The 11687-nt window shown below is 45.3% G+C and overlaps 1 long non-coding RNA gene across 1 annotated transcript in view; it reads left to right on the forward strand.

Moving 5' to 3' along the window:
- Positions 1-8941, forward strand: part of LOC145517811 (uncharacterized) — a 69757-nt gene extending 60816 nt beyond the window's left edge. Inside the window, exons 2-3 of the long non-coding RNA XR_014062352.1 lie at positions 7448-7890; positions 8435-8941. This is a non-coding gene — a long non-coding RNA (uncharacterized LOC145517811). The remainder of the gene's footprint in view (positions 1-7447; positions 7891-8434) is intronic.
- The last annotated feature ends 2746 nt before the right edge of the window (positions 8942-11687 follow it).

The raw sequence follows: 11687 nt of genomic DNA on the forward strand, positions 1-11687 counted from the left end.
ATAGGATTACCTGTAATCTGTGGCTAATTAACTTTTTGCCTTATTTTGCTAACATTCTGTTCTTGGAATATTTGCTTTATTTTGAAATAGCTTATGACTGTTTATAAATTACTATGATGCACAAAAAGCCTCTAATCACTAAAATACTGCAGTGGGCTCAGCAATTTGACCCTGGTATAACTCAAATTTCTTATCTGTGGAAAGAAGAGACACAATGTCTTATCACCTGTGTTTTATCTGATTTTGATTGGGAATTCAAGCTATGTTTCTCCTTCTGTTGAAGGCATTCTGAAACCAGACAAAGGATCTCAAGGTAAAGAACAGGAAACGGGTATTGATTTCCTTTATCCACCCAGACTTTTGTATCTTTTTGTTTTGTACTATGATGGATTAGGGGAACAGGCCAGCAAATGCTTCGTGTTTGCTACAGATTGGATGGGCTTTGGGAAAAAAGGATTTGAGGCACGTGCTGGTAAAGAAAAGAAACTCTAAAACCAGGTCTGGGTCAGTGTGATAAGTAGCGAGGACTATGTTCCTATATCAGGAGACTCCCAACCTCCTAACCTCTCTCCTGGTGCCCTCAGCACTCTTACTATGCACACGTACACAAGGGCAAGGATGTACCCTACTGAAACAAACACTGATGCTTTCCTGAATCTAAGGTTCCTTTTGGCCATTTTTGTCTTGCCTTCCGCTGGAGGGACTACAGTTAGCAGAATGATGCTTTCTCACAAACATGGTTACCAAAGGGGAAAGGGCTGGGGAATAGATTAGGAGTTTGGAATTAACATATACGTACACCATATATGTGTACTCACTTGTGTCTGATTCCTTGTGACCCCATGGTTCACCAGGCTCCTCTGACCATGGGATTCTCCAGGCAAGAATACTGGAGTGGGTTGCCATTTCCTTCTCCAGGGGATCTTCCTGACTCAGGGTTCAAACTTGAGTCTCTTGTATCTCCTGCATTGGCAGATGGAGTCCTTACCGCTGCGCCCCCTGGGAAGCCCTATATACACACTTGTTGTTGTTTAGTCGCTCGTGTCTGACTCTTTGTGACCCCACGGACTGCAGCACGCCAGGCCTCCCTGTCCCTCACCATCTCCTGGAGTTTGCCCAAGTTCACGTTCATTGCACTGGTGACGCCATCCAGCCATCTCATCCTCTGACGCCCTCTTCTCCTTCTGCCCTCAATCTTTCCCAGCATCAGGGACTTTTCCAGTGAGTCGTCTGTTTGTATCAGATGACCAAACTACTGGAGCTTCTGCTTCAGCATCAGTAACACTGCACTGTATATAAAATAACCAACAAGGACCTATTGTATAGCACAGGGAATTCTACTCAATATTCTGTAATAACCTAAATGGGAAAAGAATTTGAAAAAGAGTAGGTACACATATATGTGTAGTTGAATCCCTTTGCTGTGCACTCGAAACTACATTGCAAATCAACTCTAGTCTAATATAAAATAAAACTTTTTTAAAAGCTTGCAGCTCACACACACAAAAAAAGACACTTTCTCATTCTCACCTATAACGTGCCAGATCAGTGTTTTTCAAAGTATCATCCTCAGAGAAAGTGTATCCAACCTTAAAAGGCAGATCCTACAAGGATTGAAGCAGAGTCTTAAGGAGGGGGCCCGGGAATCTGCATTTCATCACAAGAGTCTTGTGTACATTTACGTTTGAAAACCATTGCTATGGTTTGTTACATAGGATATAAATGCTAAATTAACGAGACTGAGGTGCAGCCCTTCCCAGAGCTACTAGACACACTCGTGAAAAGAAAATAATTAAGTTGAGGTGGCAGGCCAGCTCCGGGACCTCTAAGCACCCCAGCCCCCACCTCCCTACCCTGTAAGGACTTTGCATTCTTCTTTCTCAGCAGTAAATTCTTTACAACATAATTAAGCAATCAGTCATGTCTGAATGTTTCCGGGCCCCTCACCCTATCCCACCCACCTTTCTGTTTCTCCCTGACCTTCTCCTTCTCGTTCCCTTAAAGAGAGTAAGTTCAACAAACGGAAAAAGGAAAGACAAAATAATGCGCATAGAAATGTAGCCGTAGAAGGAATGACTCTCCAACAGATACCAGCGGGGCAGCTGTATAGCAGGCAGTCTCTTTTGTTTATTGATTTGTTTATTTATTTTGAAACTGAGCAAGCTGCGTGCGGGCTAGGTCACTTTAGATGTGTCTGACTTTTGGCGATCCCGTGGACTACAGCCCACGAGGTTCTTCTGTCCGTGGGATTCTCCAGGCAAGAATCCTGGAGCGGGTTGCCATTTCCTCCTCCAGGGAATCCTCCCAACCCAGGGAGGGAACCCGTTTCTCCTGCATCTCCTGCATTGCCCGCAGGTTCTTTACCACTGAGCCACCGAGGAAGCTCTTTTGACAATATACACCTGTGCAAATTTCTTGACACTCAAGATACATGAGATGATCCCTCGCTCCCAAAATGTCCCTCCTGTCCCCTTTCCGTTGATGTTACCCCACTCCTGATCTTCCAGTCCCAGGCAGCCACTGACCTGCTTTTGGCCACTGCAGATAAAGTTTGCCTGCTCTAGAGCTTCATAGAAATGGACTCATACCACAAATATTTTTTGTGTCTGGCTTTTTTTTTTCTCTCTAAATAGAATGTTTTTGATATTCATTCATGTTATTGCATGTAAGGATATTACCCTACTGAGGGACACTTCTGCTGTTTCCACTTTGGAACTATGATGAACAAAGTTATTATTACTGTGTACAATTATTTCTTGGGCATATATTTTAATTTGGAGGGAGGAGCAGGTAAATACCTTGCTTGCTCCTTGGAAGGAAAGCTGTAACAAACCTAGACAACATATTAAGAAGCAGAGACATCACTTTGCTGACAAAGGTCCATCTAGTCAAAGCTATAGTTTTTCCAGTAGTCATGTATGGATGTGAGAGTTGGACCATAAAGAAAGCTGAGAGCCTAAGAATTGATGCTTTTGAATCGTGGTGTTGGAGAAGACTCTTGAGAGTCCCTTAAACAGCAAGGAGATCCAACCAGTCCATCCCAAAGGAGATCAGTCCTGAATATTCATTGGAGGGACTGATGCTGAAGCTGAAGCTTCATTACTTTGGCCACATGATGTGAAGAACTGACTGGAAAAGACCCTGATGCTGGGAAGACTGAAGGCAAGAGGAGGAAAGGGCAGCAGAAGATGAGATGGTTAGAGAGCATCACCAGCTCAGTGGACTTGAATCTAAGCAAGCTCTGGGAGACAGTGAGAGACAGTGAAGCCTGGCGTACTGCAGTCCTTGGGGTTGCAGAGTCAGACGCGACTTAGTGACTGAACAACAACAAATACTTTGGAATGGAATTACTGCATCCTATGGTATGCTGCTGCTGCTGCTGCGTCGCTTCAGTCGTGTCTGACTCTGTGCGACCCCATAGACAGCAGCCCACCAGGCTCCGCCGTCCCTGGGATTCTCCAGGCAAGAACACTGGAGTGGGCTGCCATTTCCTTCTCCAGTGCATGAAAGGGAAAAGTGAAAGTGAAGTCACTCAGTCGTGTCCGACTCTTCGAGACCCCATGGACTGCAGCCTACCAGGCTCCTCCGTCCATGGAATTTTCCAGGCAAGAGGACTGGAGTGGGTTTGTCACGCGAGTGTATGCTCCTCGGTTCCTGTCACGTCACAACAAAGATTTGGAGTGACGGACATTAGAGCCCTCGGCAGGTCACGGCTCTCGGGTCTTGGACAGACCATGTTATAGCTCTTAGACAAATCAGTGTCACAGCTCTATTTTATTTAGATAATAGCAGGAAAATCCATCCTTGAAGCATGAGGGCCTGCCGACCATCGACCCAAAGACAAGAAGAGAAGAACGCCCCAGCGCTTGCGAGAGAAAAAAAGGGAGGGAGAGTGCTTTGGCTCCGCTTTTTATGTTTTTCCTCCCCCTGGGCCTGCCCTGTGCAAATTGGGCTTAGCCAGGAGTGCTGTTCTACCTGAAGTTCTCACTCCAGTCCTTGGACCTTCCTTTGACCTTCCTTTGTTCTAGCCACCGCCATTTTGGACTCCTGTTTCCTATTCTAACTACCTAACAGGTTGCCGTTGCCTTCTCCAGTCCTATGGTGTATATGTATTTAATTGTATAAGGAGCTGCTGAACAGTTGTTTCACTGACATTCCCACCAGCAATGAATGAGCATTCTGGTTGTTCCACATCCTTGTAAACTCTCTTGACAACGTTTTCGGTTTTAGTCATTTGGATAGGTGTATCACGATGTCTCACGGTGATTTGATTTTGTATTTCTCTCATGATTAATGATGATGAGCATTTTTTGTGTGTGCTTTTTATTCCCATTCATATAGTTTCTTTTCTGAAGTACCTGCTAAAGTCTTTTGCGCATTTTAAATAGGTTATTTGTCTTCTCGGGCTTCCCTGGTAGCTCTGTTGGTAAAGAATCCACCTGCAATGCAGGAGACCCCGGTCGACTCCTGGGTTGGGAAGATCCCCTGGAGAAGGGATAGGCTACCCACTCCAGTGTTCTCGGGATTCCCTCGTGGCTCAGTTGGTAAAGAATCCGCCTGCAATGAGGGAGACCTGGGTTTGATCCTTGAGTTGGGAAGGGCATGGTAACCCACTCCAGTATTCTTGCCTGAAGAATCCCCAAGGATAGAGGAGCCTGGTGGGCTACAGTCCATGGGGTCGCAAAGAGTTGGACATGACTGAGTGACTAACCATACATTAATCTTCTTAAACATATGCGTGTGTACACGTGCACACACACACATACAATACTCCTGATACTGAGCTTAAGAGATCAATTTTGCTGATGAGGATCGGACTGAATGGTAAAGGCTGGAGTCTTTTTGTGTATGGGACAAGGACTTTCGTCCCATCGAAGCTGCAAAGTACTGGAACCTAGGATTAACCTTTCCCTTGCTTTGTTTTGGAACAGCACAGAGATTCGGTGGGTTGGCTGGAGTCAAGCACACACGGGCTCCAGCACTTACTAAATATATGGCTGTGGACAAGGTGCCAAATTAAGCTGTGACTCAGTTTTCTCTGCTGTTAAATGGAGCAATGCTCACCTCATAGTGTGCTGTGATATTTAAATGAGGTTATTTAGAGCACTTTGAACTGTCCAAATACAGAGTGAACCCTCAGTAAATATTGGCTGTTATCAGGGTGAAGAATCTGAGTAACATTATTAAGGTGCTCACCCAACCACATTCTTTCCAGAATCCTTATCTGTACAGTATCATCTCTGCCTCCAGACCTCACCTGTTTCTACACCTGTTTTCTGGATAAGCAATCTCTGGAGACATTTTCTTTTTGCCTGCAGGTGATTTTCATAAGTATCGGTAGAGAAGGAGGTAGATTGAAAGTAGGTTTTACCCGATTAGGTTTTAAATTTTATATCAATTTATACCCATTTGCTCCTCAGAAGTCTGATTCTTTTTAGAATATTTCAACAAAGACCTGAGATAACTGAAAGTTCAAGAGAGGGAAGAGAAACTGGACTTACCCCAGCAGGAGGCTGGCAGTAACATTTGACAATTAGATTCTTTTATTTCAGGGCAGAAAATTAGTTGCCTCCAAGACAAAGAGAGGAAGTGAAACTTTAACAGCTTTTGGCTTTGAACTTCAGGAAGCCCTAAACATTCCTGATGACACATCTGATGTATTATATCAATAGAATAAAAGACAAAAACCTCATGATCACCTCAATAGAATCAGAAAAAGCATTTGGAAAAAAAATCTAACATTCGTTCATCATAGAAACTCTGAAACTGTGAATAGGACTTCCTCAACCAGATAAAGGACATTATAAAAACCCCCCACAGCTAACATCACACTTAATGCTAAAATACTGAATGCTTTCCTTCTCAGATCACAAACAAGGCAAGGATGTTTGCTTTTGCCAATGTTATTTAACCTTACACTGGTTTCTATAGTGCAGTAAAAAATTTCTTTTTAAATTAGGGACATCCAGATTGGGAAAAAAAGAAGTAAAATTATCTTCATTTGCAGATGGCACGATCCTGTATGAAAATCCAGAACAATCCCCTCAAATTTTACCAGAACTCCTAAAGAACTTTAATAAGATTACAAGTACAATCAGCAAAAATTAATAATATCTCTATATGCTAGCAATGAAAAATCAGAAATTGAAATTAAGAAAATGATTCCTTCACAATAAAAGCAAAGACAGCAAAATATTTAGGAAAAAGTTTAATAGAAGAAATGCAAGACTTGAACACTGAAATCTATAAAACATCATTGAAAGAAATTAAAGAAGATCTAAGTAAATGAAGGGCTCCCCTGGTGGGGGTGAGCTCAGACAGTCAAGAATCTGCCTTCAGTGCAGGAGACTTGAGTTCAATCCCTGGGTAGGGAAGATCCCCTGGAGAAGGAAAAGGCTACCTACTCCAGTATTCTTGCGTGGAGAATTCCATGGACAGAGGAGCCTGGAGGGCTCTAGTCCACGGGATCACAGAGTCAGACATGACTCTTTGACCAATAGTTTCACAAGTAAATGAAAGGACGTTTCACGTTCATGGATCGAGAGGCTAAACACTGTCTGGTCAAGATGGCCGCTCTCCTCATACTGAACTGTAACTTCGGCATAAGCCCCGGCAAAATGCTGCCAGAGAGGCCTGGCTGCGAGCCTGGACAAGGGTGTGGATGGAAGTCTGCCGCCTGCTCTTTTCTCTTTCCCTGAACGGGGTAGTGAGGAGCTCCGTGTGTCTGTGTGTGTGTCTCTGTGTGTGTCTGAGCGTGAGTGTGCGTGTCTCTGTGTCTGAGTGTGTGTGTCTGTGTGTGTGAGTGTGTGTGTCTGTGTGTGTCTGTGAGTGTGTGTGTGAGTGTGTGCGTCTGTGTGTGTCTGAGTGTGTGTGTCTCTGTGTCTGAGTGTGTCTGTGAGTGTGTGTGTGAGTGTGTGCGTCTGTGTGTGTCTGAGTGTGAGTGTGCGTGTGTCTGTGTGTGCCTGAGTGTGTGTGTGTGTGTCTCTGTGTCTGAGTGTGTGTCTGTGAGTGGGTGTGTGTGCGTCTCTGTGTGTGTCTGAGTGTGAGTGTGCGTGTGTCTGTGTGTGCCTGAGTGTGTGTCTGTGTGTGTGTCTGAGTGTGAGTGTGTGTCTGTGTGTGTGTCTGAGTGTGAGTGTGTGTGTGAGTGTGTGCGTCTCTGTGTGTGTCTGAGTGTGAGTGTGCGTGTGTCTGTGTGCCTGAGTGTGTGTCTGTGTGTGAGTGTGTGTGTCTCTGTGTGTGTCTGTGTGTGTGTGTCTGTGTGGTGTGTGTGTGTGTCTCTGTGTGTGTCTGAGTGTGAGTGTGTGTGTCTGTGTGGCGTGTGTGTGTCTGAGTGTGAGTGTGTGTGTGTCTCTGTGTGTGTTTCTCTCTATGTGTGTCTGAGTGTGAGTGTGTGTGTCCCAGCCCACGGCTATAACTTACAACCTTTTCTCTCCTCGCCCCGTCACAGACAGCTTCCCTTTGGCCACCCCCGTCAACCACTAAAAACAAAATCCTCTTAGCAGCACGGAGCAGGACGGAGAAGAAACAGTTGCTGAGGAAGAGCTCTCTCCGAGCCACTTCAGTAGGAAAGAGCTCTGTTCACTGGAGGCAGAGACGTGGGCTCCCGGGACCCCCTCAGAAGAGAGCCAGAGGTGTCTTCTGAAACAGCCTCTCAGACTTTAACATGCACACACGTCACCGTGGATCTTGTTAGAACGTGGACTTAGCAGGTCGAAGGTCAGGCATGAGGCACAGCCTTCCTGACAGCATCCAGGTGATGGACGCGCCGCTGCTGGGCTGCGGACCACACTTGGAGCAGCGGAGCCGTAAAGCAGAGGCCCAGGTCACGGGCCCCACCGAGCTGGGTCCACGGCCAGAACTCAGTGTGGACTGCACAGGAGAGACAGCTAGGTGAGTGGAAAACTGCCCAGTACTGTGACGCCTTCTTTACCTGCTGCTGGGCACGCTGTTGAGGGCCAACAGGGAGCCAAGGAGCAGTGTTTGCGGCGCTAGTTCTTGAGGGGTTATAGTCCACTGGGCATGTTAGATACAAATAAAGAACTGCAGGGCATTGTATGGCGAGGAATAGTAAGCAAATGTGTATCGATGGCACAGCAGAGGTGAGTAATGCCTGGGCAAACCCTGAGGGATAGATACACTGGGCTCCGCAGATAACAAAGCGGGAAAGGGGATTCACAACAAAGGGGCTGAGGTACCTGTGGGAGGCTGTATTTTCCAAAGAAGGCTGCAGCAATATCTCTAGCCCCATAAAACCTTCTAGAAATTTCCACTCTCCTATCGTGATGTGACATTGAATTCCCTTCCCCTTGAACGTGGGTGGATTTATGATGACTTCCATGAATACAATATGGAGAAATGACACTTTGTGATTTGAGGTTATATTAAAAACTAATATTTAGTTTTTGTCTGGTTTTCTTTGGCTGCTTGCTTTTAGAACCAAGCCGCCATGCTGTGAGGAAGCTAAGAGGCCCACGGAGACTCTCAGTGGGAAGGAACTGAGGGCCCCATCCACGAGTCCTATTGCGCTGAGCCAACAGCCAACGTCGACTTGCTAGCCGTGTGAGTGAGGCATCAGGCAAGCAGGTGCTCCAGTCTTTAGTCAAACTGCAAGGAGAAGAGATAAGCCAACCCACCAACCCTGGCTAAATCTCAGATTCGTGAGCAAAAGAAACAATGTTTGTTGCTTACCAACTTTCAGAGTGGTTTATTTCACAGCAATACATTTCAGGAATCACAGGCAAAGGTAAAGAAGTGAGAATCAGCCTGGTGTTTCAAAACATGACACAAATAAAGGCATGTTTATATATATAACTCAGCTATTAGAAATGGAAACAGGAAAGTATGGGAAATGTTTGGCACATTGAATTTGTGATGTGGAGGGGAAAAAGTTTCATCAACAAAGTGTTAATAGTGTTAGTGTATACAGTTGTCTTTGCAGTCAGCCACGCTTGGATTAATTATTCATGGCTTTGCCAGAAGACGTTCTGGATGTAAGCGTATTTATCCAACAAAATTTTCTTGCTGGTAAAAGCAAATTCTTGTTGAAAAGAAAATAATAATGATCTGCTATTGTGTGTACTCTGGAGATGAAGCCCAGTGTGACAATTTCAAAAGAAATCAATTTATAGTTTTTACTACTAAAGTGAAACATGATATTAATACAATTTCAAAAAATTACAATCCTATCTGAAATCTTCTAAGGAGGCTACATCCCCACATTCTTGGGATGAAAGTACACAACTTGGACCTGTCATCAATCCCATTGCTTTTCCTCCTTGCATTTCTAAGATAAGTCTCTGAAAGAGGTAAAATGTATCACTATTCTTTAATGCCTAGAATCTTATTTTCTATAACCCTAACCCCGAGGAGTGGCAGGTGCATGCTAATTGGAGAGAAAAAGATTTAGAATGTACTGAATTGATACACCAAGGTTGTTTCCTGTGCTGAGGGTGTCCGAAGGAAAAAAAAAGTTTTTAATTCTTTTGACCCTAATCTAGTGTTTAGTTGAAAAAGCTACATCTTCAAGCATCAGAAGAATTTATACTGAGTGTAGGATTTTGGAATCAGGGATTCCTGGGATGCAAATAGCAGATGACATGTACCTTCCTTCTCTCAGCTAAGCTGCGCCTCCTGGGATGCTGGGTTCAGTTCCTGACAACATGAACAATAGGAACATAGACTAGTCAGGGTGTGTTTGGAAGAGAGTGAGCTAAATGGTGGCAGAACATAAACCCATGTCACAAGAGGAAGAACTGGAGGGAAGAGGCATGTTTCCTAGGGGAGGAGACAGCACAGTCATGTTCTACTCTTTTCGACCCCGTGGACTGTAGCCCACCAGGCTCCTCTGTCCATGAGATTTCCCAGGCAAGAATACTGGAGCGGGTTGCCCTTTCCTTCTCCAGGGGATCTTCCTGACCCAGGACCTGAACCCCCGTCTCTTGCAGCTCCTGCGTCAGCAGGCAGATTCTCTCCCACTGCATCACCTGGGGAGCCCATGGGGCATGTTGTTGTTGTTCAGTCCCTAAGTCGTGTCTGACTCTGCGACCGCGTGAACTGCAGCACGCCAGGCTGCCCTGACCTTCACTATCTCCTGGAGTTTGCTCAAACTCATGTCCATTGGGAATGGCTGGGGATGCCCTCCAACCATCTCATGCTCTATCACCCCCTTCTCCTCCTGCCCTTTATCTTTCTCTGCATCAGCGTCTTTTCTAATGAGTCAGGTCTTCACATCAGGTGGCCAAAATATTGGAGCTTCAGCTTCAGCATCAGTCCTTCCAATGAATATTCAGGGTTGATTTCCTTTAGGATGAATTGGTTGCATCTCCTTGCCGTCCAAGAGACTCGCAAGAGTCTTCTCCAGTACCACAGTTCAAAAGCACCAATTAGGCCCTCAGCCTTCTTTATGGTCTAACTCTTATATTCCTAATGACTACTTGGAAAAACCATAGGTTTGACTATAGGGACCTTTGTCAGCAAAGTGATACCTCTGCTTTTTAATTCTGTCTAGGTTTATCATAGCTCTTCTTCTAAGGGGCAAGCCTCTTTCAATTTTATGGTTGCATGTTAGCCATTTTTAAATAATGAAAGAGCTTTCTTGCAGGAGAGCTGGCAGCATAACTCTATAGTCCCAAAAGCATAAGAGAAAAGAACTGGGAAGCAATTTAGGGGTGAAGAGAGTGAAAACTGTCCAAAGATGAAGATGGCTATGGGGGAGGTAGGGAGTCCCATCTCTAGAGGCATTCAAGTAAAGTATCTTGGAAGAATTCTAAATGAGGTAGGAATTGGATTGGACATCCTGCAGAATCCTCCGGAGCAGGACCCTGTGGGGCTCCTGGGCACGGGAGCCTTTCTGTGTCCCCATTCCTTGTTGGTAAGGAGTAGACTCCATGACCTTCCCTGAGCTCCAAAGGGCAGGTTCCAACTATAGCTAATCAGCGAAGGGAGGTGATGTGGAGACAAGGGAGGAACCGTCAAGAAACAGTAGTGCAGCCTTGGGGCAGGGTCCTGGTTCCCCCCAAGGGATACACACAACAATATCGTTGAGCTCTTTGGAAGAAAAGCTATGACCAACCCAGACAGCATATTAAAAAGCAGAGACATTACTTACCAACAAAGGTCGGTCTAGTCCAAGCTATGGTTTTTCCAGTAGTCATGTATGAATGTGAGAGTTGGACCATAAAGAAAACTGAGCACCAAAGAATTGATGCTTTTGAGCTGTAGTGTTGGAGAAGACTCTTGAGAGTCCCTTGGACTGCAAGGAGATCCAACCAGTCAATCCTAAAGGAGATCAGTCCTAAACATTCATTGGAAGGGCTGATGCTGAAGCTGAAGCTCCAATACTTTGGCCACCTGATGCGAAGAGCCGACTCATTGGAAAAGACCTTGATGCTGGGAAAGAGTGAAGGCAGGAGGAGAAGGGGCCGACAGAGGATGAGATGGTTGGATGGCATCACCAACTCGATGGACTTGAGTTTGAGCAAACTCCAGAGGTGGTGATGGACAAGGAAGCCTGGCGTGCTGTAGTCCACAGAGTCGCAAAGTCAGACACAACTGAACAACTGAACTGAACTGAACTTGTTGAGCTCTTTACAGAACTAAAGCCCCCAACAAATGGAAGAGACCACCTGAGGCCAGACTAAAGAAACCAGAGAAGTTTAACAGGAGACCACTGAATGCAGGCCCTGCAC

The sequence above is a fragment of the Giraffa tippelskirchi genome, chromosome 8, assembly GCF_054371585.1.
Source record: "Giraffa tippelskirchi isolate mGirTip1 chromosome 8, T2T-mGirTip1v1.2.pri, whole genome shotgun sequence".
Taxonomy (NCBI): domain Eukaryota; kingdom Metazoa; phylum Chordata; class Mammalia; order Artiodactyla; family Giraffidae; genus Giraffa; species Giraffa tippelskirchi.